The 23,391-nt window shown below is 45.9% G+C and overlaps 1 long non-coding RNA gene across 3 annotated transcripts; it reads right to left on the bottom strand.

Moving 5' to 3' along the window:
- Positions 1-2,210: 2,210 nt before the first annotated feature.
- On the bottom strand, positions 2,211-8,721 carry LOC127308286 (uncharacterized). Of its 3 annotated transcripts, none has more exons than XR_007856393.2 (4): positions 8,283-8,721; positions 3,599-4,205; positions 2,837-3,297; positions 2,211-2,667 (listed from the first exon to the last, which is right to left on the bottom strand). It is a non-coding gene; the product is annotated as an uncharacterized lncRNA (long non-coding RNA). The 3 variants fall into 3 exon arrangements; XR_007856392.2 differs by having other exon boundaries at positions 2,837-3,162; positions 8,283-8,719; XR_007856391.2 differs by having other exon boundaries at positions 2,837-4,205.
- Between the last annotated feature and the right edge of the window lie 14,670 nt (positions 8,722-23,391).

Raw genomic sequence — 23,391 nt, 5'->3', positions numbered from 1 at the left:
AAGAAACCCTAATGGCATCTTTGACTAGACAAACTACTTTACAAAGCCTCTTTGGCAGCCGGTAACGCCGGTATGTCTTTAATCAGGGACGCTGACGTCCCCCGATACCTTTTACATCGTCTTCTGTTTTGGCCTCAGAGCTTCGATTAAAGCTGAAGTGCTTCGCTCATCTTTGTCCTCTAGCTCTTGAGAGAATCTTTGATCAGCTTGCCGACGTGGTACAGTGTAGCCCGTGCCGGTACTCCCGGTATCTTCTTAGCCTATTCCGGTATACCCCTCCTGGGATACCGGTATAGTTTCACTTAGCCACATATCCGTCTCTGTTATCCGGAATAATCTCTAAACCCTCATGGAGTCTCTTCACGTCGGCGGCTGCCGCGACCTCTCGGTCCCCATCCCCGACTCCTTCTCCAAGCTCTCGAGCCTTGTTGAGATCGGCCTCACCGACACCAAGACGCAATCTGTATACACGACCACGCTCTCGGAGCCCATGCCGCCGGAGCTGGCCCAGTGCGCCACATGTTTTCTCCGCTGTCAGGGTCTGTTCAGCCTGCGGGTGCTATTCGCGTGGCAGAACCATCTCGAAGGCGCCATGATCCATGTGCCGTTAATTATTTTTTTGAACAGGGAAAGAGAAGCTCCATTAAGCGGTGGGTAACATTACAAACATGACCTTGGCTTGTGATGAAATAGCACAGGAGTCCTAGAAAATTACATAAAGGACCTCAAAAAGAAAATCTAAAAAGCAATCAAGTCCTTCTTCTCCACCGCAACATTGATTCAACCCCAGACTACGGTCGCCGTCAACAACGCCGGGGACTAGGCCATTTGGTTCGTCGACGGGACGGATCACCGAGCTGCGATTGCAGATCTTCCTCCACAGCCCTAAGGCGTTGGGGAAGTTGATACTCCCCGGAGCAAAAGCTGCCGAGGTACAGCGAGGCCCCTTTGGCCACACATATATAGCGGCAGCAGAAATCGCCGTCGCAGATCGAGCTTCAGGGCATCCCAGTGCTGTTGGGCCTCTGCTCTGTGCATCTCCTCTCATCTAGATCTCCCCTCGCCACCTCGGCCGTCCAGAGGAAGAAGAGAGGAAGGATACATCAAGCAAGAGGCAAGAATAGCACGCCTCCATGCTGGTTCGGGCGAGCAAGAACCGCAGCACCACCTCCCCTCGCCTCCATGGCCGGCCAGAGAGGGTGTTGCATCTCGGAACAGCGTCGCCGAAACAGCCGCTGCTGCGCAAGCCCAGATCCCCCCGCCGCCACGGCCGGCCAGAGAAGGAAACACAACAGAGCATAACTGTACCTGCAAAAGGAAGCCACCGGCGATGTTATTCAGACGTGCAGTGGTCTCCGCCGCCTTTCCCAGCTCCGGCCAGAGGAGCTGAGCCAAGACGAGGAAGAACCCTAGCCTCCAGATCTCGCCAAACCGATCCAGAGCTGCACCTAAACTACTGGCATCTAGCCAAAACCTAACCCTAATATCTACAGAGAAAAGTCCGGTGCCTCCCCTCCGCCTCCCTCGACCAGCATCGCCGGCGAGGTCAGTTTCAGTTTGGCCCGGGGAGGAGAGGTTCTCCCTTAGGTACTGTAGCGGAGTGAGAGACGAGAGGGGGGAAATGAGGCCGCTATGTGCCGTTAATTTGGACCACTAGTACTGCTAGCGGTGCTACTCCGTTGATTGATCGCGGTTCCTGCCGGAGCTTGGCCGGAGCTTTTCATCAAGCCATCCCAACCAAGCTCGCGTCAATGTAGAGCCTTCAGGCGTTCGACCTCTCGCGTTGCCCCACCATCCACCAACGTGTATACTCATACGTGGTATACCGGGTCTTGAAATGGGTCTCAGTCAATTAATTAAATATACGGCTAAATATTCAAAAACCCAAACTGAGTTTGAGGAGGGAGTTGTACTGGAGCAAGTCCGTAAGTTTACACGCACCATGCGAACGTGACAAAATTTCACGCCTTGGCCCATTGCGCTCTCATGTGCGTGCATGTCGCTTGCCTTCCATAGCAGTACGCCAGTACCCTGTCAGGCAAAAAGCTTACTCGCTAAAATAAATATGTTCATTAGTTAGGTCATTTTATTAGTGAAATTACTTAATTTCTACTGTGCACCCTCACATTGTCATGGTCTCCTGAGTTGGTTGCAGTTTGTTTATAGAGCTAATTACACCCCGGGTATAACAACTTGCACCTCATGTGCAATTTAGTACACTAATAAGTTGTAAAAGGGGAAAACATGGTACAAGAAGTTGTAATTCGGAATCAAATTAGTGAAAAAGTCCGAAATGGTGCCACGGTGGACTCTGTCCCAATATAATGTTTTTACAAGACGGCCTATCAGGTTGTTTTTTTTCGTCCTAGGTCCTTACCTTTTCATGCCAAAGGAGAGCGAGAGTATCGCTGATTGAGATTTAGTTCCTGTTTCTGTTCGACGAAGCCGGCGGCCACGGATACGCTCAGGTGCCATCCGTGTCGACGATTCCAGCGGTAACGATCCCGGCGAGATGCCGCCGGACCTGCACTTCCGCGCCTGGAATGAGGACCCGCCACAGTACGGTACGTCACCCATATCCCTCCGCCAGAACATCTGCTCGATTTCATGAGGTTTTGGTGTGGTTCGGTAGTCGCCATGTGATCCACTTGTTGTAGTCGATTGCTGCTGAAATTTTAGAATTTTGGATCGTTAGTTTGCAGGTACGACCATATGCCAGTGTTTAAATACATCAAACAATAGAATCTAGATTAAAGAAGTAAGAACTTAGATGAACATTGCCTGACACGTAGGACAAAAAATGGTACAAATATGTCTAGTAAGGTATTACTTTTACCTTTGTGAACATCATCGATCTGGGACATTGCCTGAGATCAGACAGTGCTGCCGGTCAGTAACACTAGTAATCCTGAAACTATCAAAGTTGTAGAGTCAAGATGTTGCTTTGATTCAACAAAATTTGGTTCCTCTGAATGGTAACTTCCAGCAGAAAGCTCAACTTTCTATTACTGTAACTGGTGAGGCCTCTTCTCACAGGATGAATCCAACTTGCTATTAGTATAATTGTGTTCAGCAATACACTTGAGCGTGGCATCGACATTAGTAACAGTCAAATCTATTAAAATGCAGTGCTACTGCTCATTCACAACAGAACAAGATACCCTGCACATGAACATACAATGTCAGTTTCAGTTAAAGTAGAGACTGTGTGCTAACAGTGAATTGTATATGAACCTTTTAGATAACCTTTTCAGTTGGTGGTGATAAATCTAGTGGACAATCTGGCACTTATTATTTCTGGAAAGAAAATTGAATACACTTAGTATAATTTTAATTTACCAATTAAAGTTGCTGTCAGTCTTGCACACTATTACTAATGTTAACACTTTTGAATGTAGGTCATAATTCGAATTTGTTCACTGCTGAAGTAAACCACAATGGCTTCTTTTGTGGATTAGGTGCCAATTTATCTTATGTCAGTTCAACTGTGGATTATATTGACTTATGCTCATCTGAAAATTGGTCAATGACTGTGTTGGATGAAATCTTGTTCATGATTGGCTGTCAGACGGAAAATTGCATGCGTATTGGTGTTTACCAGAGAAGGAAATATGTGATGGTTTAGTTCCTTTGGAGACAGATGAAGATTGTGCTTCTATGCTCAATGTCATCAAGACAGAGAAGTGTGTTGTTCTGTTCATAGATCATTCCAATTTCCTCAAGCATTTGAGATATGATGCTATTATTAGGAACAAAAGCCTGACCATGCCGTCTATGACCAGTCCAGAGGCACCAATGGCTGAACCTGCTAAATCCAGAGAAGGTGAAGCATCAAGTTCAGGTGTGGTTGTATCACATCAAAGGCAGACAGAGGAGGGAGATCATGAGTTTGAGGATTTTGAGAGAGAGAAGATGCAGTCGGGAGGAGGAGGATGATGGTAGTGACAGTGACTATGAATTGTATGATAGTGATTGCAATGCGGTGTCAGGGGATGATGATCTATTTGTCGATGACATAGACAAAGATGTAAACGATAACAATGAGAAAGAAGTAGCTGTTGAAATGGAGGATGAAGCTGCTCTTGAGGATCAGGATCTGCATCTGCTAAATGAAGAAAGGCAGGTACTGAAGAAGAAGTTCAGTACATTTGATCCCATAATTGACATGGAGAATCCGGTGTTCAAGGTTGGTCTTGTCTTCAGTTCTATTGAGGAAGCAAGGAAAGCACTATTAGCATACACAGTGAGAGCAAGGAAAAAAATCAGAAAGATAACGAACAATAGAAGTAGACTAGAAGCTGTGTGTAATGAAGGATGCCCATGGATGATAATGTTGGAGATATGCCCAAGAGGCAATAATAAAAGTGGTTATTATATATCTTTCTGTTTATGATAAAAGTTTATATATCATGCTATAATTGTATTAACCGAAACATTGATACATGTGTGTTATGTAAACAACAATGAGTCCCTAGTAAGCCTCTTGTATAACTAGCTTGTTGATTAATAGATGATCATCGTTTCATGATCATGAACATTGGATGTTATTAATAACAAGGTTATGTCATTATATGAATGATATAATGGACACACCCAAATAAGCGTAGCATAAGATCACGTCATTAAGTTATTTGCTATAAGCTTTCGATACATAGTTACCTAGTCCTTATGACCATGAGATCATGTAAATCACTTATACCGGAAAGGTACTTTGATTACATCAAACACCACTGCGTAAATGGGTGGTTATAAAGGTGGGATTAAGTATCCGGAAAGTATGAGTTGAGGCATATGGATCAACAGTGGGATTTGTCCATCCCGATGACGGATAGATATACTCTGGGCCCTCTCGGTGGAATGTCGTCTAAATAGCTTGCAAGCATATGAATGGTTCATAAGAGACCACATACCACGGTACGAGTAAAGAGTACTTGTCAGGAGACGAGGTTGAACAAGGTATAGAGATACCGATGATCAAACATCGGACAAGTAAAATATCGCGTGACAAAGGGAATTGGTATCATATGTGAATGGTTCATTCGATCACTAAGTCATCGTTGAATATGTGGGAGCCATTATGGATCTCCAGATCCCGCTATTGGTTATTGGTCGGAGAGAGATCTCGACCATGTCTACATAGTTCGCGAACCGTAGGGTGACACACTTAAGGTTTGATGTCGTTTAAGTAGATATGGAATAAAGGAATGGAGTTCGAAGTTTTGTTCGGAGTCTCGGATGGGATCCAGGACATCACGAGGAGTTCCGGAATGGTCCGGAGAATAAGATTCATATATAGGAAGTCATATTCCAAGTTTGGAAATGATCCGGTGCATTTATGGCAGGTTCTAGAAGGTTGTAGAAAAGTCCGGAAGAAATCACCATGGAAAGTGGAGTCCCGAAGGGACTCCACCTTGCATGGCCGGCCAACCCTAAGGGGGAGGAGTCCCAGGTGGACTCCCCAATGGGTGGCCGGCCAACCCCCCCAAGGAAGGGGTGGGAGTCCCACCTTGAGTGGGATTCCCCCCTTGGGTAGGTTTCATACCTATGGTAGGTTTTGGTTTCGGGTCTTATTCGAATACTTGGATACCAACACTTGGGGTTTTCCACCTATATAATGAGGGGCATAGGGGAGGGGCCGGCCACACCTTGCCACACTTGGCCGCAGCCCTAGTTGGCCGGCGCCCAAACCTCCCTCTCCCAAACCCTAGCTACCTCTCCTCCACATACAACTCCTGCATACGCTTAGGCGAAGCCCTGCCGGAGTTCTCCATCACCACCGCCACCACGCCGTCGTGCTGCCGGGATTCCGAGGAGGATCTACTACTTCCGCTGCCCGCTGGAACGGGGAGAAGGACGTCGTCATCAACATCGAACGTGTGACCGAGTACGGAGGTGCTGCCCGATCGTGGCACCGTGATCAAGATCTTCTACGCGCTTTTGCAAGCGGCAAGTGATCGTCTACCGCAGCAATAAGAGCCTACTCTTATAGGCTTTGGAAATCTTCAAGGGTGAGTCTTGATCATCCCCTCGTTGCTCCCGTCTTCTAGATTGCATCTTGGCTTGGATTGCGTTCTCGCGGTAGGAAATTTTTTGTTTTCTATGCAACGAATCCCTTCAGATAAAAATAGCAAAAGACACCAGATGGGATGGGGGATTTGCGGTGACAGCTTATGCAGGCAAGCACACATGTGAGAGTGTATGGGAGCTAAGAGAATTCACAGCAAATTTTCTAAAAGAAAAATTCATGACTGAATTTAGAGACAACCAGAAGCTTGGTCTTGCAAGTTTTGCTGCTAAGGTAACAAGGGAATACAATATGTGTCCGGACAGATGGAAGTTGAGCAGAGCAAGGAAAGCTGCTCTAACAGAAATTCATGGTGATGAGGAGGAACAATTTAGTCAACTACTGGATTATGGGCAAGAGCTTAGAAGGAGTAACCCTGGATCAAAGTTCTTTGTCACAACCAACTCTGTGGGTGATCCTGGTAGTGCAGATCATAAGCAACATTTGGCCACAGTATATTGGAGCTATGATGCTTGTAAGAGAGGTTTCTTAGCAGGGTGTAGGCCACTGATCTGTATTGATGGGTGCCACATTAAAACAAGGTTCAAAGGGTGCTTCTGGCAGCAGTGGGGATTGACCCAAATGATTGTATTTTTCCTATTGCATTTGGGTTGGCAGAAGTGGAATGTACAAGTAGCTGGGAATGGTTTCTCACCAATTTGAAGGAAGATTTAAATATATCCAACACATCACCTTGGACCATTATGAGTGATAAGCAAAAGGTATTTACTTGCTATCTTTAATGGACTTTCGATTTTTAATGTACTTGCTATGTTTATTGGAGAGTTGACTTGGTATCTTTTTAATAATACAGGGGCTAATAAACGCTGAGGAGAAAGTGAAGAATGGTGTGAAGATTTTAACAAAAGCCAGTGTGACAATGCATTGTTCTGTGTGCGGAAAACCTAACCATAACAAGAAAGGGCATGCCAAATTTGTCGAAAGACTGCTGCAGGAACAATTAGAAATTCATGGGGATGAAGAAGATATTGAAATTCCAGAGATTCTAGAGGTAAATAATAAAATGATTTTTTCTCACATTCTCTGCATTTACTGTTCTAGAAATGTTGTACTCAAGCTCGAAAGGTTTCATTAATGCAGCACATAATCCCTCACACTCCAGACCCAACTAGGGATCCTACACACCAATTGGAAAGTATGGTTTATAGATTGGGGCAGGAGGTAATATTTAATGCATTATAATCCTCAATTTACTTGTGATGTGTATTCTAATGTTCCTCCATTTTTCAGGCAAGAGAAAATGTGCCAATGTCCAGAGTACTTGGCCCTTTGCCAGAAAATGCATTTGTTACATCTGCAAGGGAAAACATTCCAGCAATAGGTGTGAGAGTGACCACTTCTTCTACTAGAGGAAACTTGAGGGGAAGAGGCAGAGGAAGAAGTTGTGCAACAAGAGAACCAGCAAAAAGGAAAGAACCAGCAGGAGAGGCTAGCACTACCAGAGGCAGAGGAAGAGGAAAAAAGAAGACTCCTGCTCAAGCTACTACAAGTGATGCACAAGAACCGGCAAGAACAAGCAGAAGAGGGTACAACACAGGCCAAGGAAGTACATACTACATGTTGTTTGCTGATGATGAACAACAACCAAGACCAACATCATTGCCAGACCTAAATGCAGAATTAGTGCCCGATCTTAATGTGCAAGAGTTTGCACTTAGCCAGAATGCACCACATGATGGTGATGTTTAAATGCCAGTCAATTTATGATAATTTTCTTAGTTAAGTCATTCGGTTTAGATGATATTTAAATGGTATTGTTACTTGAGTTACTTTTATTACAAAGTACTTGATGGAGAAACTAGTACTGTAGAGAAACAGAGTTATAATATGTGCCCCATATCTATGTTCAACAAAATCTCTTCCAAGCAGAGACATAAAGCATGACACCAGGCATACATATGTGACCAGGAAAGCGAGTCAACAAGACATCTAGTCCTGTTCCCTCAAATCCCCCACTCTCTCTTCATGTTGCTAGCTATGTTACTGCAGACTAGTTTCAGGGAAGCCAAATACACCCAAATCTGAAATCAGTCACTAGTTAATTAGCTAAGTTTCTAGATCACGGAACACACAGGCTCTACGAATAAGCAATTCATTAGTCCAAAACTTCCCAAATCCATCGCATGTTATTTCTAGTGCCAGCTCTGTTTCTGCACATGAATATATGCCCAAAAATAGAGTTGGTAGAAATACTCACCAGGCCAGATCAAGGGACGGTAGGAGGAGGGGACACAGATCAATACGGGGACGCCGTCGTTGGGTTACCGGGCGGCCGGCAGCGGACGCAGACACTCATACGGATTTGTAAATCAGCTCGGTGTGGTCGTTGTGCCGCGGTCTCCATGAATTTCCGAATCAGCTCCGCGTGGTCGTCGTGCGGCGCGACAGCTTGGGCGACAACGTGATGTCCAGCGAGGGAGCAGCCGCAAGTTGGCGCGGCACAGCGGCGAGCGGCGCTAGCGAGGGCGTGGTGGCAAGTGAGAGAGTCCTGCGGCAAGTGAGAGAGTCCTGCGGACACAACATGAAGATGGTGGGGAACGATTGACTCAAGTGTTTGTCAGGAATTTTAGGAGGATGTTTTTGCAAAAAGATAGAGCGTTAGTCATTTCCATCGTGGCATCACACGCGGCGGAACGCTACAGGCTCGGCGCTAGTTGATTCCGAATTACAACTTCTTGTACCACCGTTTCCCCTTTTACAACTTAGTATACTAATTTGCACATAAGGTGCAAGTTGTTCTACCCGGAATGTAATTAGCTCTTGTTTATACAACCTTCATTTCAAGGAATAAGACGTTCTCGTTTTACGTGTTTTTTGTTTGACCAAGAATTACTTTAAATAGATAAACATTATTTGTATGAAATTAATATCATTATAAAGTTCTTTTCAATACGAATCCTATAATACTAATTACATATAATATAATCATGATTTTGTTGCTCAATTTGTATGGTCATACTTCGTGTTGAATACGCGTGCGCCTTATTCCTTGAAACGGAGGTAGTATTGCTTAATTGTATCAATGGTTGTAACACCCCAAATTTCAATAAAAAGAAAGTTAGAGAAATCCAGAAAGCAAAATTTCAAATCAACAAAAACTTTTCTATTTGCATATAGTACCATGCATAGGACTTGTGCATTTGAGTGATATGCCATGATGATTGCTTTTACTTGTATTTGATATGCTCTAAAACCCTAGTGTGATCATATGAAGATCACCCTGCCAAATTCATCTTTGATCATTAGCTATGCTCATCCAAAGTTGCAACATTTTAACAAGTGGAACAATCTCACACTTGTCAATTTTTGCAATTCTTGAATTCCACTTTTTCCACCACCACCTCAAATCACCTCTGGTCATTTACAACTTTTACCAACACTCACATTTCAAAAACTTTCACCTTTTGAATTAATTCAAATTTGGACAAATTTGCCATTTTCCAAATATGGCACTATTTGCACTATTTGCAAATAGTGAATCTACTCAACCCCATCTACCCTAACCTGCCCCATTTGGTTCCCTGGTCCCCTTAAACCCTAATTGGTGTATAGTAAGGCTAAGGAGAGGAGGAGAGCAACTAGGGCATGGCCATGCCGGCCATGTCCCGAGCCCGACCACCTCCCCCTCTCTCCCTTCCTTCCCCAACCTGGCCACCGTGCCATTGACCGCCACCGCACCACCCTAGTGCCGCCTAGCACCGCCCTGGTCGAGGAGGAGCTCGACAACGCCCGGACGACGCGCGCCCAAACCTATCCTAGATGCCGCTCGCGTCGCGACCATGCGCGCCATGGACGCGCACTGGCCACGCGCCGCGCAGCCACCTCGCGCTCGCCCTGGACCCCCTTTCTTCACCAAGCACACCGCCGTGACACCTCAGCCGCGTCAGACACGCGGCCAGCCCCAACCCGTGACCGCCGGCGCCAGAGATGATGACTTGTTCCCGTACGCGCCGCGGCCGTCGTGGAAGAAATGCGACCAACCCAGGAGCCGCCCGACCAAGCCAACACCACTCCTAGCTTCGCCTGGAAGAGGAGAACCCGACCGCACCCTCGCCTAGCCCAACCGCTCGCCGGAATCGCCGCGAGCATGTCGACCTCGCCGCAGCCCCCACGGTCACTCGCTCGCCTATAAAAGGAGAGCTCTGTTCGTCGAATTGAGCACACCAGCACACTCCCCTCTTCTCACTCGACCGCCTGAGCCACTCCACCATCCACATTCGCCGCCGTAGCCACCCAATCGCCACCTCACTGCCGACGGACGCCGCGGAAGCTCGCCGCCGATTGAAGCCGATCCAGGAGTTGCCGCCGGTACCAGTCGACTCGCCGTCGTCTACACCTTCACCGCGCACACTGCCAACCCTAGCTGGAGCCGCGGTGAGCTCTCCTACCCCCTACCCTCACCGCCAACCTCTCTGCCTCTCGCCGGAGAAGACGACGCACCAGCGCCGTCCGATCTGATTCTAATCCTACGCCCCACACTGATTCATACCGATTCGGGTTTTAAGAGAGACTGACGGGTGGCCCCCACCCTGTCAGCAGGCCCGCGTGCACTGGATGCGTTGCTGGGCCGTTTCTCCCGTTTTCAAACCGTTTCGGCCCAGTTAGTTTCCCGCCGGCCCTTTTAGTTCAAACTGAGTTTAATTAATTCAAATGAATTTCAATACTGCCCAAACTTTGAAATTCAACCATTTCAAATTGGCTAAACCAAATTTAGTGAATTTTATGTTGTTAGGAAGCCACTGAAATTCTCTACAACATGCCACTGGCCTCATGGTCAAATTCTTTGCAGAATTAATGTGACCAAAATAACAAGGCAGGGACTTTTCCCTATTCAAATAATTCTTAAAAATCAACCAAAATAGATATAAGGTTAATTCTAACTCTAATAGCTCACATTTGACTTACACTAATTGTTTATGCAATAAAATGGTGTGGTCACTTTGCATGATCATGCCATGGTTTAAGGAATGGATATTTCGACTAGTTTAACTAGTTGATATTGTCCAAAACTATTAAAGTTAAATTGTGTGAAGTCTTACACTTCATTTAAGCTTGTCTCACATGGATTCATGGGATGCTTGGACCCCTGGTTCCAAACTCTCTTATATGAATTACTTGAGATTTAAATCAAATGTAGTGTTATTTAACTGGTATGAGGTGATCCACCTCATTTAAATCATTTTTCCCAAATGATGATGATGAACATTTGACTTAGGTCAAGATTAGTTCATACATGATTGTTGGAGAAATTAAATCTTAAGAAGATTTCAATGAGAGGAAATTATTTCTCAAGAACCCTATGGAAACTATCATTTACCTATGGAATACAAAGAAGTGAATTCTATTTAAACCCCACAACCCATGCACCCTAGTTTATTTACTTGTGTGCATAGAGTAGTTTGTGTGTTCTATGTGATGTGTGGAATAGCCATTGAATTAGTGAGTAATTATACTCGTATTCAAATTTAGACGGTAACACCGGAGAGTACGCCGAAGAGGAAGGTTGCTACCAAGAGGAGGAGGAGGAACAGTTTGAGAACTACCAAGGCAAGCTAATATTCTTGCAAAGTGCAAAGCCCCTTGGGGCAAGGCACCATGTTTCTTACCTTTTCTTATATGAACCCATCCCAAGTTTTTACTTTACAAGTTTCTACTTGTTTTCTAAATGAGTTACTTTTATAGTTAACTTTGGTCAAAGTACAAGTTAAGTACTAAAGTAGTGAGTTAGTCTTCCTCAAGCAAAGCAAGTTAGCACCCCTCATGAATTAGAGCTAGTGCTAATGAATTAAAACTTGACTACTTTAGATGGAAACCATGTGAATTTAAAAGGATTTTGAAACCTTGGAATGAAGATGCATTCCATTGAATGATTTTTGAAGATGAATATGACCCAGAGAAGATGGTGGTTTTTGACAAAACATGATGTTGGTTGAATGCGATACCTTTCCAATTATCAAGTACCCCCACAATACCTGATTATGGGTAGGGCTTAACTGGAAGTTTATGCGTCTTAGTATGGGTTCCCTCTAAACAAGCGTCATCGGGGTTATGCCGAAAGCTGCCTCTACCAAAAAAAGAAACGATATGATATGATGCGAAATGAGGTGAATGTCCGGCCCAAGCCCTGTGCAGTTCCCAGGTTGACTGTCTGTCTTCACTGGGAGGCCAAGCTCATGGGGAGAGGTGCTCATATTAGGATTTGTAAGTGAAAGGTTATGGTTGATGATCCGCGTACTGTGTTACGATGATTCGGGGAAATCCCGACGGATGAAATCAAATGTTGTGGCACAAGTGTGCAACCTCTGCAGAGTGTAAACCTATTCGAATAGCCGTGTCCACGGTTACGGACGGTTGGAAAGGCCATACAGTTTCCGATGTCATATCTTTGAAAATGATGTTGAAGGATGATGGTGAAATGACTTGTGGTGGATTGAATTGAAATCACCACTTGAATGGTGGGAATGACACTAATGTTCCCCCTTGAGTTAGTTAGCACTTTGAACCAGCTTTTCTCAAACTTTGTGAACTAAAACTATCTTTATGCAAATAAACTTGAGCTTAGCAAACCCTACTAGAATGTCTAGCACTTACATTAGTACTAGTTTGCGAGTACTCAACGTACTCACGGCTTTGTCCCTGGCTATTCAAATGGCCAGAGTATGAAGATGACCAAGGAGATGACCAGCAGGACGCCTACGACAACTAAGCGCCTTCCGACGTCAAGCGTTGGCCTGTGGACTAGAGAGTCCTTGTATCTTACGCTTCCGCTATGTTGAACTATGAACTTGTGTTTGTTCGTTGATCAATAGATCAACTATTCGTGTAATATGGATCATGTGATTCCAAATTTGTAAGACTTATGGTTTGTAATGAATGATGACTGTGATACTTAACTATTATGCCTCGCAACAACAATATTCCTGGGATTGCGATGTATGACATAATAGGCATTCGGACTTAAAAATCCGGGTGTTGACAAGTTGGTATCAGAGCCATTGTTTGACCTTAGAAGACCTTAATTAGAATGGGCGTTCTGAAAAACTTAAATTTGAAATCAAATGAAGGAAACTATTTGTGAAAAATTTCTACACTCTTGTCTTGGAGACTTTGCCAAAATTGGATGAATCATGTTCTATCTTATTTGACTCAACTTAAAATTTTGCCACACTTTGCACTCTCTAACTTACTCATCCAATTCTCTTTCAGATGGAGCCGAATGAACCCATCAACACCAAGTTTTACCAGCTTGGGAACGGAGGAAGCATGATCTTCGAGCACGACCTCAACGCCGTCTCTGACTTCCTTGGGCACCCACACCCCGAGTTTCACGGGGTTCAGCTAGACGACACGCCCGGAGGAGAGTTGCAGTGGGTGATCACTGCCGACTTGAGGGGCAAGATGGAGCCTCCCACTTCTGAGAGGATCCTCTTCTCCTTCCGCGAGAGCAACTGGCTCGACGGACTCGCACGTGGCCTACAGGAGGCACTTGCGCGCCTCTGTGGACAGAACGTGGTGCGCATCCTCGCCTCTCGCTATGCCCACCTTGTGAGGCGTGATGCCGCGGGAGTGCCCATGGAGCTGCAGCCGCACTCGGAGTTGAGGCACCATGCTGAGCACCTGGACTTCATGCTCTACCAGACTCAGAAGGACCTCGACGCCTCTCGCGCTTACGCGAACCAGACCCATGCTCACATCACCGAGCAGGGTGAGGCGATCAAGCTACTCAACAACGACCGCAGGAGCCTCCGCCAGCAGCGTGCCAAGAAGGACGCTACGATTCGTCGCCTTCGCGCCCGGATCGCGTCACTTGAGGCCACTGTCAAGGCCCAGGAGAATCAGATTCGTCAGCTGGAGGATGACGATGGAGGCATCGACATTCGGGGAGGAGACGCCTTCCTGAGCGACGACAACGACTTTTAGGATGACGAGAACACCGAGGAGGAGGACTACGAGTTTCTGGAGGTAGGACCCGACGACTACGTCCCGATCGATATCGAGGATGAGGAGTAGTTGCACTAGTTCCACTTATAGTAGGTGTGAGTTGTATCCCGTCCCTTGTATCGTAGCATGAGAATGGTTCTTAAAACCATTGGAGTATGTGTGTAGTTTGTACTATGTGTTGCATGAATGAATGAATGTTATGTTTGTCATGAAAAGATTACAAGTTTTCAAATTGTTTTCAAACTTAACCAAAATGAACCATAGAATGTTCCCTCTTATCTCATGATCTTCTATACCTTCAGATGGCCCCTCCAAATCGCACCAACGACGCGATGCTGCAGCTGCTGCAAACCATGCTTGCAGACCGGGAAACCGAAAGAGCCGAACGCCAAGCCAACCTCATCGCCTTGCAGAACATCGCCAACCAAGGCCATGGAAATCATGACCACCCCGGGTCCAAGCTCAAGAATTTCCAAAACACCAACCCTCCGGTATTTAGCAAGACCGAAGAACCCCTCGACGCCGACGATTGGCTCCAGACTATGGAGAACAATCTGGAGGTAGCTGGAGTGGAAGCCAATGAGAAGGTGTTGTTCGCCACTCACTATCTCGCTGGACCAGCTCGCGCTTGGTGGACAAGCACCCGTGCCATGAACGGAGGTCAATTCATGACTTGGGAGGATTTCAAACTCAAGTTCAGCAAGTACCATGTACCCCCGGGTCTTATCAAGAAGATGAGGGATGAATTCCGTGAGCTGAAACAAGGTCGCATGACGGTGGTTGAATACCGCGACAAGTTTCTCACCTTGTCAAGGTATGCCCCTGATGAGACTGACACCGTTGAGAAGAGGAAGGAGAGATTCCTGAACGGACTGCATGATGAGATGCAGACTGTCCTCGTCAACATCCCCTTCGCCGACCTCGAAGCCCTTGTTGACTCCGCCATCCAGATGGAGGGCAAGTTAAACCAAGCCAATGAGAACCGCAAGCGTCGCATGGCGAATCAGAGTGGATCAAGCCACCCCCAAAAGTTTCGCCCTAGTCCAAGCGGAGGTTTCACTCCGAGAAACAACAAGCCGCAAATGCAGAACTCTCGCCCCGGTTATCAAAACCGGAGTGGAGGAAACTCCAAGCCAAGAGGCTACAACAACAACTACAACAACAACAACTACAACCGCGCTCCACCCCGAGCCCCTAACCACAACAACACCAACACCAACACCACTCCCAGAACCGGAAGCAATGCCGTTCCCGTTGCAAACAAGCAGGACAAGAGCACTATCACTTGTTATGAGTGTGGTGTAGTGGGGCACTACTCCAACGAGTGTCCCAAGCGTCTCGCCAAGCTCGCCGGCAACACCGCTGCACCTGCTCAGCAGCAACGCTGTGTCTCCACCGGCAAGAAGTTCGCCCCCAACAACCCCAACAACCGCAACGGCCGCCTTTACCACATGAACGCTGAAGAAGCCCAGGAAGCACCAGATGTTGTACTGGGTATGTTTTCTGTCAACCACATCCCTGCCAGAGTGTTGTTTGATTCCGGAGCATCGCATTCCTTTGTCACCGAAGACTTTGCATCAACAAGTAAAATTCAACCCCTCAGTTTGAAGCATGTTATGATAGTTCAAATCCCCGGATCAACCACCAAAGCCAGAAAATTTTGCAAAAATGTGCCAATCAAAATCCATGATGTAGATTTCTTTGCAAACCTAATCATACTTGGAACCAAAGGTTTGGAAGTTGTCCTAGGAATGGACTGGATGTCCAAGCACGATGGATTGATAGACTGCGCCAAGAAAGCCATAACCATGACTAGCAGCACCGGCATCGTAGTTGAGCACGTCTCCGAAAAACTACCCAGAAAATTTACCTACAACCAAAGTGTATCCAAGCCAACTCTGGATCAAATCAGGGTCGTTTGTCGCTACCCTGATGTGTTTCCGGATGATCTACCCGGTATGCCCCCGGATCGGGATATCGAGTTTATCATCGAGTTAATCCCCGGAACCGGACCCATCGCCCAGAGAGCCTACATCATGAACGCAACCGAGCTTGTGGAGCTGAAGAAGCAAATAGATGACATGTTAGCCAAAGGTTTGATTAGACCAAGTGCATCCCCCTGGAGATCCCCCGTCTTGTTTGTAGACAAGAAAGATGGTGCAAATCGTTTATGCACGGACTATCGTAAGCTTAACGATGTCACCATCAAAAACAAATACCCCTTACCCTAGATCGAAGACTTGTTTGATCAACTCACCGGATCCCGAGTTTTCTCCAAGATAGATCTTAGAACTGGATACCATCAACTAAAGATCCGAGCCACCGACATTCCAAAAACTGCCTTTACCACCAGATATGGGTTGTATGAGTACAACGTCATGTCATTTGGATTGACCAATGCCCCCGCTTATTTCATGAATCTCATGAATAAGATCTTCATGAACTTTTTGGACAAGTTTGTCGTTGTTTTCATCGACGACATCCTCGTCTACTCCAAGTCCGAAGAGGAACATGAACAGCATTTGGAGATTGTCCTAGAAACCCTTAGACAGCACAAGTTGTATGCCAAGTTTAGCAAGTGTGAGTTTTGGCTGGAAGAAGTTGGATTCCTCGGACACATCTTGTCTGCAGGAGGAATTGCCGTAGATCCCGCCAAAATCAAAACTGTTATGGAATGGAAAGCCCCAACCACACAAACCGAGGTCCGCGCTTTTCTTGGATTAGCCGGATACTACCGCAGATTTGTGGAAGGTTTTTCGAGCATCGCTCGACCAATGACCCAACTGCTGAAAAAGGACAGAAAGTTTGAGTGGACCGACAAATGCGAAGAGAGCTTTCAACAGCTCAAGAGTAGACTGACAACAGCCCCCATCCTGATCATGCCAGATATCGCAAAGCCCTTTGACGTATATTGCGACGCCTCCAAGACTGGACTTGGATGCGTACTTATGCAAGAAGGCAAGGTTGTATCCTACCTTTCAAGACAACTCAAGCAACATGAACAGAACTACCCAACCCATGACCTCGAGCTTGCAGCCGTGGTCTTAGCCCTGAAAGTTTGGCGTCATTACCTCATGGGTAATCGATGCGAGATCTACTCCGACCACAAAAGCCTCAAATATATATTCACCCAGAAGGAGTTGAACATGAGACAACGCCGATGGATCGAATTGATCAAGGATTACGACATGGAGATTCACTACCACCCCGGTAAGGCCAATGTGGTAGCGGATGCTTTGAGTCGACTGCCGTGCCAGTTGAACTCCATGCTCGCAACCGAACAGCCCAGCTTGCACCAAGAGTTTGGACAGTTCAGACTTGAACTTGTTAGTGAAGGATTCCTAGCCAGCATAGAACTGCAACCCACCTTGGTTGGTCAGATCAAGGAAGCCCAAAAAGACAACGCTAGCATTGATGGAATCAAGAAACAGATAGCCGCAGGAAAAGCCCCCGGATTCACCGTAGACGAAGCCGGAATTCTTTGGTACAAGGAACGTCTCTGCGTACCATCGGACTCTGACTTGAAACAAGTCATTCTGCAAGAAGCCCATGACACCCTTTACTCAATCCACCCTGGAGGTACCAAGATGTACCAGGACCTGAAAGAACAATTTTGGTGGCACGGAATGAAGAGAGAAATCGGTAGCTATATCGCTAAGTGTGACATCTGTCAGAGAGTCAAGGCAGAACACCAACGACCCGCCGGACTGTTACAACCCCTTCAGATTCCAGAATGGAAATGGGACTTCGTAGGAATGGACTTTATCACCGGACTGCCCAAATCCAGCAAAGGCAATGATTCCATATGGGTAGTGGTCGATAGATTGACCAAAGTCACCCATTTCATCGCCGTCAAAACCACCTATCAAGGCCCCAAGTTAGCTGAACTTTACATCTCCAGAATAGTCGCTCTGCACGGAACCCCCAAATCGATAGTGTCAGATAGAGGATCCCAGTTCACCTCAAGGTTCTGGCAGAAAGTGCATGAAGGACTAGGCACTCGCCTAAATTTCAGCACCGCCTATCACCCTCAGACCGACGGGCAGACTGAGAGAGTAAACCAGATACTGGAAGACATGCTTAGAGCATGCGTACTGGAATACGGATCCAAGTGGGAAGACTGCCTACCTTACGCAGAATTCTCCTACAACAATAGTTATCAAGCCAGCCTACAGATGGCCCCCTTTGAAGCCTTGTACGGAAGAAAGTGCCGTACCCTCCTGAACTGGTCAGAAGTCGGAGAGAGCCAAGTTTTCGGCCCAGACGTTCTTCGTGAAGCCGAAGAGAAAGTCCACAAGATCCGCGAGTACCTCAAAACGGCGCAATCCAGACAGAAGAGCTACGCCGACAAAAGACGTCGGGAGATGACCTTTGAGATCGGAGATTTCATCTATCTCAAAGTATCCCCCTTGAAAGGAATGCAAAGGTTTCAGCTGAAAGGAAAGCTTGCACCTCGCTATGTAGGACCTTTCCAAGTCCTCAGTCGCCGAGGTGAAGTATCTTATCAACTGGAGTTTCCTGAAGAAATGTCGGCTATGCACGACGTGTTTCACATCTCACTTCTCCGGAAATGCCTTGAAGTCCCGGAGAAGACCGAAGTGTTCAAGAACATCGATCACCGATCGGTGGATATCAACAAGGATCTGACTTACCGCGAAGTGCCGATTCGCATCCTAGAAGAAGCTTACCGAACCACCCACACCCGAAGCATCAAGTTTCTGAAGATCCAATGGAGCAATCATACCGAGGATGAAGCCACATGGGAACGCGAAGACTTCATGAAGAAGGAGTACCCAGATCTCTTTAGTACCTAACTTTCTTTTCGATCTCGGGACGAGATCTTTTGTAAGGGGGAAGGGTTTGTAACAACCCAAATTTCAATAAAAAGAAAGTTAGAGAAATCCAGAAAGCAAAATTTCAAATCAACAAAAACTTTTCTATTTGCATATAGTACCATGCATAGGACTTGTGCATTTGAGTGATATGCCATGATGATTGCTTTTACTTGTATTTGATATGCTCTAAAACCCTAGTGTGATCATATGAAGATCACCAACCAAATAAAACAAAGAGGATGAAAATCCATAAAATGCAAAACCCTAAAAACCCTAACATATGCTCTATGGCATTTTTATAAATTTTGACCCTAGACCTATTTGATCTTCACCATTAGCTGAATAATGTTATTAAACACTTATTACAACTTTTGGAACCAAAGTTCACAATTCAAATGAAATTCAAATACAATTCCCACTCACATATGATAATGGCCAAAAACTGAAATTTATAGTCTGATCACCACTTTGAGCCCCTGCAATTCAATTTTCCCAAACCAATTCTTGCTAACTCTTTGCACCATTTCAAAGTCAACATCAAGGTGAACAACTTTGATGAAGATCACCTTGCCAAATTCATCTTTGATCATTAGCTATGCTCATCCAAAGTTGCAACATTTTAACAAGTGGAACAATCTCACACTTGTCAATTTTTGCAATTCTTGAATTCCACTTTTTCCACCACCACCTCAAATCACCTCTGGTCATTTACAACTTTTACCAACACTCACATTTCAAAAACTTTCACCTTTTGAATTAATTCAAATTTGGACAAATTTGCCATTTTCCAAATATGGCACTATTTGCACTATTTGCAAATAGTGAATCTACTCAACCCCATCTACCCTAACCTGCCCCATTTGGTTCCCTGGTCCCCTTAAACCCTAATTGGTGTATAGTAAGGCTAAGGAGAGGAGGAGAGCAACTAGGGCATGGCCATGCCGGCCATGTCCCGAGCCCGACCACCTCCCCCTCTCTCCCTTCCTTCCCCAACCTGGCCACCGTGCCATTGACCGCCACCGCACCACCCTAGTGCCGCCTAGCACCGCCCTGGTCGAGGAGGAGCTCGACAACGCCCGGACGACGCGCGCCCAAACCTGCCCTGGATGCCGCTCGCGTCGCGACCATGCGCGCCATGGACGCGCACTGGCCACGCGCCGCGCAGCCACCTCGCGCTCGCCCTGGACCCCCTTTCTTCACCAAGCACACCGCCGTGACACCTCAGCCGCGTCAGACACGTGCCCAGCCCCAACCCGTGACCGCCGGCGCCGGAGATGATGACTTGTTCCCGTACGCGCCGCGGCCGTCGTGGAAGAAATGCGACCAACCCAGGAGCCGCCCGACCAAGCCAACACCACTCCTAGCTTCGCCTGGAAGAGGAGAACCCGACCGCACCCTCGCCTAGCCCAACCGCTCGCCGGAATCGCCGCGAGCATGTCGACCTCGCCGCAGCCCCCACGGTCACTCGCTCGCCTATAAAAGGAGAGCTCTGTTCGTCGAATTGAGCACACCAGCACACTCCCCTCTTCTCACTCGACCGCCTGAGCCACTCCACCATCCACATTCGCCGCCGTAGCCACCCAATCGCCACCTCACTGCCGACGGACGCCGCGGAAGCTCGCCGCCGATTGAAGCCGATCCAGGAGTTGCCGCCGGTACCAGTCGACTCGCCGTCGTCTACACCTTCACCGCGCACACTGCCAACCCTAGCTGGAGCCGCGGTGAGCTCTCCGACCCCCTACCCTCGCCGCCAACCTCTCTGCCTCTCGCCGGAGAAGACGACGCACCAGCGCCGTCCGATCTGATTCTAATCCTACGCCCCACACTGATTCATACCGATTCGGGTTTTAAGAGAGACTGACGGGTGGCCCCCACCCTGTCAGCAGGCCCGCGCACACTGGATGCGTTGCTGGGCCGTTTCTCCCGTTTTCAAACCGTTTCGGCCCAGTTAGTTTCCCGCCGGCCCTTTTAGTTCAAACTGAGTTTAATTAATTCAAATGAATTACAATACTGTCCAAACTTTGAAATTCAACCATTTCAAATTGGCTAAACCAAATTTAGTGAATTTTATGTTGTTAGGAAGCCACTGAAATTCTCTACAACATGCCACTGGCCTCATGGTCAAATTCTTTGTAGAATTAATGTGACCAAAATAACAAGGCAGGGACTTTTCCCTATTCAAATAATTCTTAAAAATCAGCCAAAATAGATATAAGGTTAATTCCAACTCTAATAGCTCACATTTGACTTACACTAATTGTTTATGCAATAAAATGGTGTGGTCACTTTGCATGATCATGCCATGGTTTAAGGAATGGATATTTCGACTAGTTTAACTAGTTGATATTGTCCAAAACTATTAAAGTTAAATTGTGTGAAGTCTTACACTTCATTTAAGCTTGTCTCACATGGATTCATGGGATGCTTGGACCCCTGGTTCCAAACTCTCTTATATGAATTACTTGAGATTTAAATCAAATGTAGTGTTATTTAACTGGTATGAGGTGATCCACCTCATTTAAATCATTTTTCCCAAATGATGATGATGAACATTTGACTTAGGTCAAGATTAGTTCATACATGATTGTTGGAGAAATTAAATCTTAAGAAGATTTCAATGAGAGGAAATTATTTCTCAAGAACCCTATGGAAACTATCATTTACCTATGGAATACAAAGAAGTGAATTCTATTTAAACCCCACAACCCATGCACCCTAGTTTATTTACTTGTGTGCATAGAGTAGTTTGTGTGTTCTATGTGATGTGTGGAATAGCCATTGAATTAGTGAGTAATTATACTCGTATTCAAATTTAGACGGTAACACCGGAGAGTACGCCGAAGAGGAAGGTTGCTACCAAGAGGAGGAGGAGGAACAGTTTGAGAACTACCAAGGCAAGCTAATATTCTTGCAAAGTGCAAAGCCCCTTGGGGCAAGGCACCATGTTTCTTACCTTTTCTTATATGAACCCATCCCAAGTTTTTACTTTACAAGTTTCTACTTGTTTTCTAAATGAGTTACTTTTATAGTTAACTTTGGTCAAAGTACAAGTTAAGTACTAAAGTAGTGAGTTAGTCTTCCTCAAGCAAAGCAAGTTAGCACCCCTCATGAATTAGAGCTAGTGCTAATGAATTAAAACTTGACTACTTTAGATGGGAACCATGTGAATTTAAAAGGATTTTGAAACCTTGGAATGAAGATGCATTCCATTGAATGATTTTTGAAGATGAATATGACCCAGAGAAGATGGTGGTTTTTGACAAAACATGATGTTGGTTGAATGCGATACCTTTCCAATTATCAAGTACCCCCACAATACCTGATTATGGGTAGAGCTTAACTGGAAGTTTATGCGTCTTAGTATGGGTTCCCTCTAAACAAGCGTCATCGGGGTTATGCCGAAAGCTGCCTCTACCAAAAAAAGAAACGATATGATATGATGCGAAATGAGGTGAATGTCCGGCCCAACCCTGGGAGGCCAAGCTCATGGGGAGAGGTGCTCATACTAGGATTTGTAAGTGAAAGGTTATGGTTGATGATCCGCGTACTGTGTTACGATGATTCGGGGAAATCCCGACGGATGAAATCAAATGTTGTGGCACAAGTGTGCAACCTCTGCAGAGTGTAAACCTATTCGAATAGCCGTGTCCACGGTTACGGACGGTTGGAAAGGCCATACAGTTTCCGATGTCATATCTTTGAAAATGATGTTGAAGGATGATGGTGAAATGACTTGTGGTGGATTGAATTGAAATCACCACTTGAATGGTGGGAATGACACTAATGTTCCCCCTTGAGTTAGTTAGCACTTTGAACCAGCTTTTTTCAAACTTTGTGAACTAAAACTATCTTTATGCAAATAAACTTGAGCTTAGCAAACCCTACTAGAATGTCTAGCACTTACATTAGTACTAGTTTGCGAGTACTCAACGTACTCACGGCTTTGTCCCTGGCTATTCAAATGGCCAGAGTATGAAGATGACCAAGGAGATGACTAGCAGGACGCCTACGACAACTAAGCGCCTTCCGACGTCAAGCGTTGGCCTGTGGACTAGAGAGTCCTTGTATCTTACGCTTCCGCTATGTTGAACTATGAACTTGTGTTTGTTCGTTGATCAATAGATCAACTATTCGTGTAATATGGATCATGTGATTCCAAATTTGTAAGACTTATGGTTTGTAATGAATGATGACTGTGATACTTAACTATTATGCCTCGCAACAACAATATTCCTAGGATTGCGATGTATGACATAATAGGCATTCGGACTTAAAAATCCGGGTGTTGACAATGGTCAACCACACATTGCTTTACTCTACGACAATCACCATTGCCCTTTGAACTTTGAAGACACTACTACCCAAACCCTGAGTGGTGAGTACTAAGAAGTGCACATCAACTCCGATCTCTCCAAGTTTTCCTAGCTCCTTGGGTACTCTAAAATTCAAGAATTATATTTTGAAGTTTCAGAATTGAAAATAATCTCACATATATACGTACCAACTATGTGGTTCCTCTTCCTTCCTTCT

The sequence above is a fragment of the Lolium perenne genome, chromosome 6 (genome assembly GCF_019359855.2).
Source record: "Lolium perenne isolate Kyuss_39 chromosome 6, Kyuss_2.0, whole genome shotgun sequence".
In the NCBI taxonomy this organism is placed as follows: Eukaryota; Viridiplantae; Streptophyta; class Magnoliopsida; order Poales; family Poaceae; genus Lolium; species Lolium perenne.
Note: the sequence above shows the minus strand (reverse complement) of the source record. Positions and strands in the feature narration are given on the sequence as shown.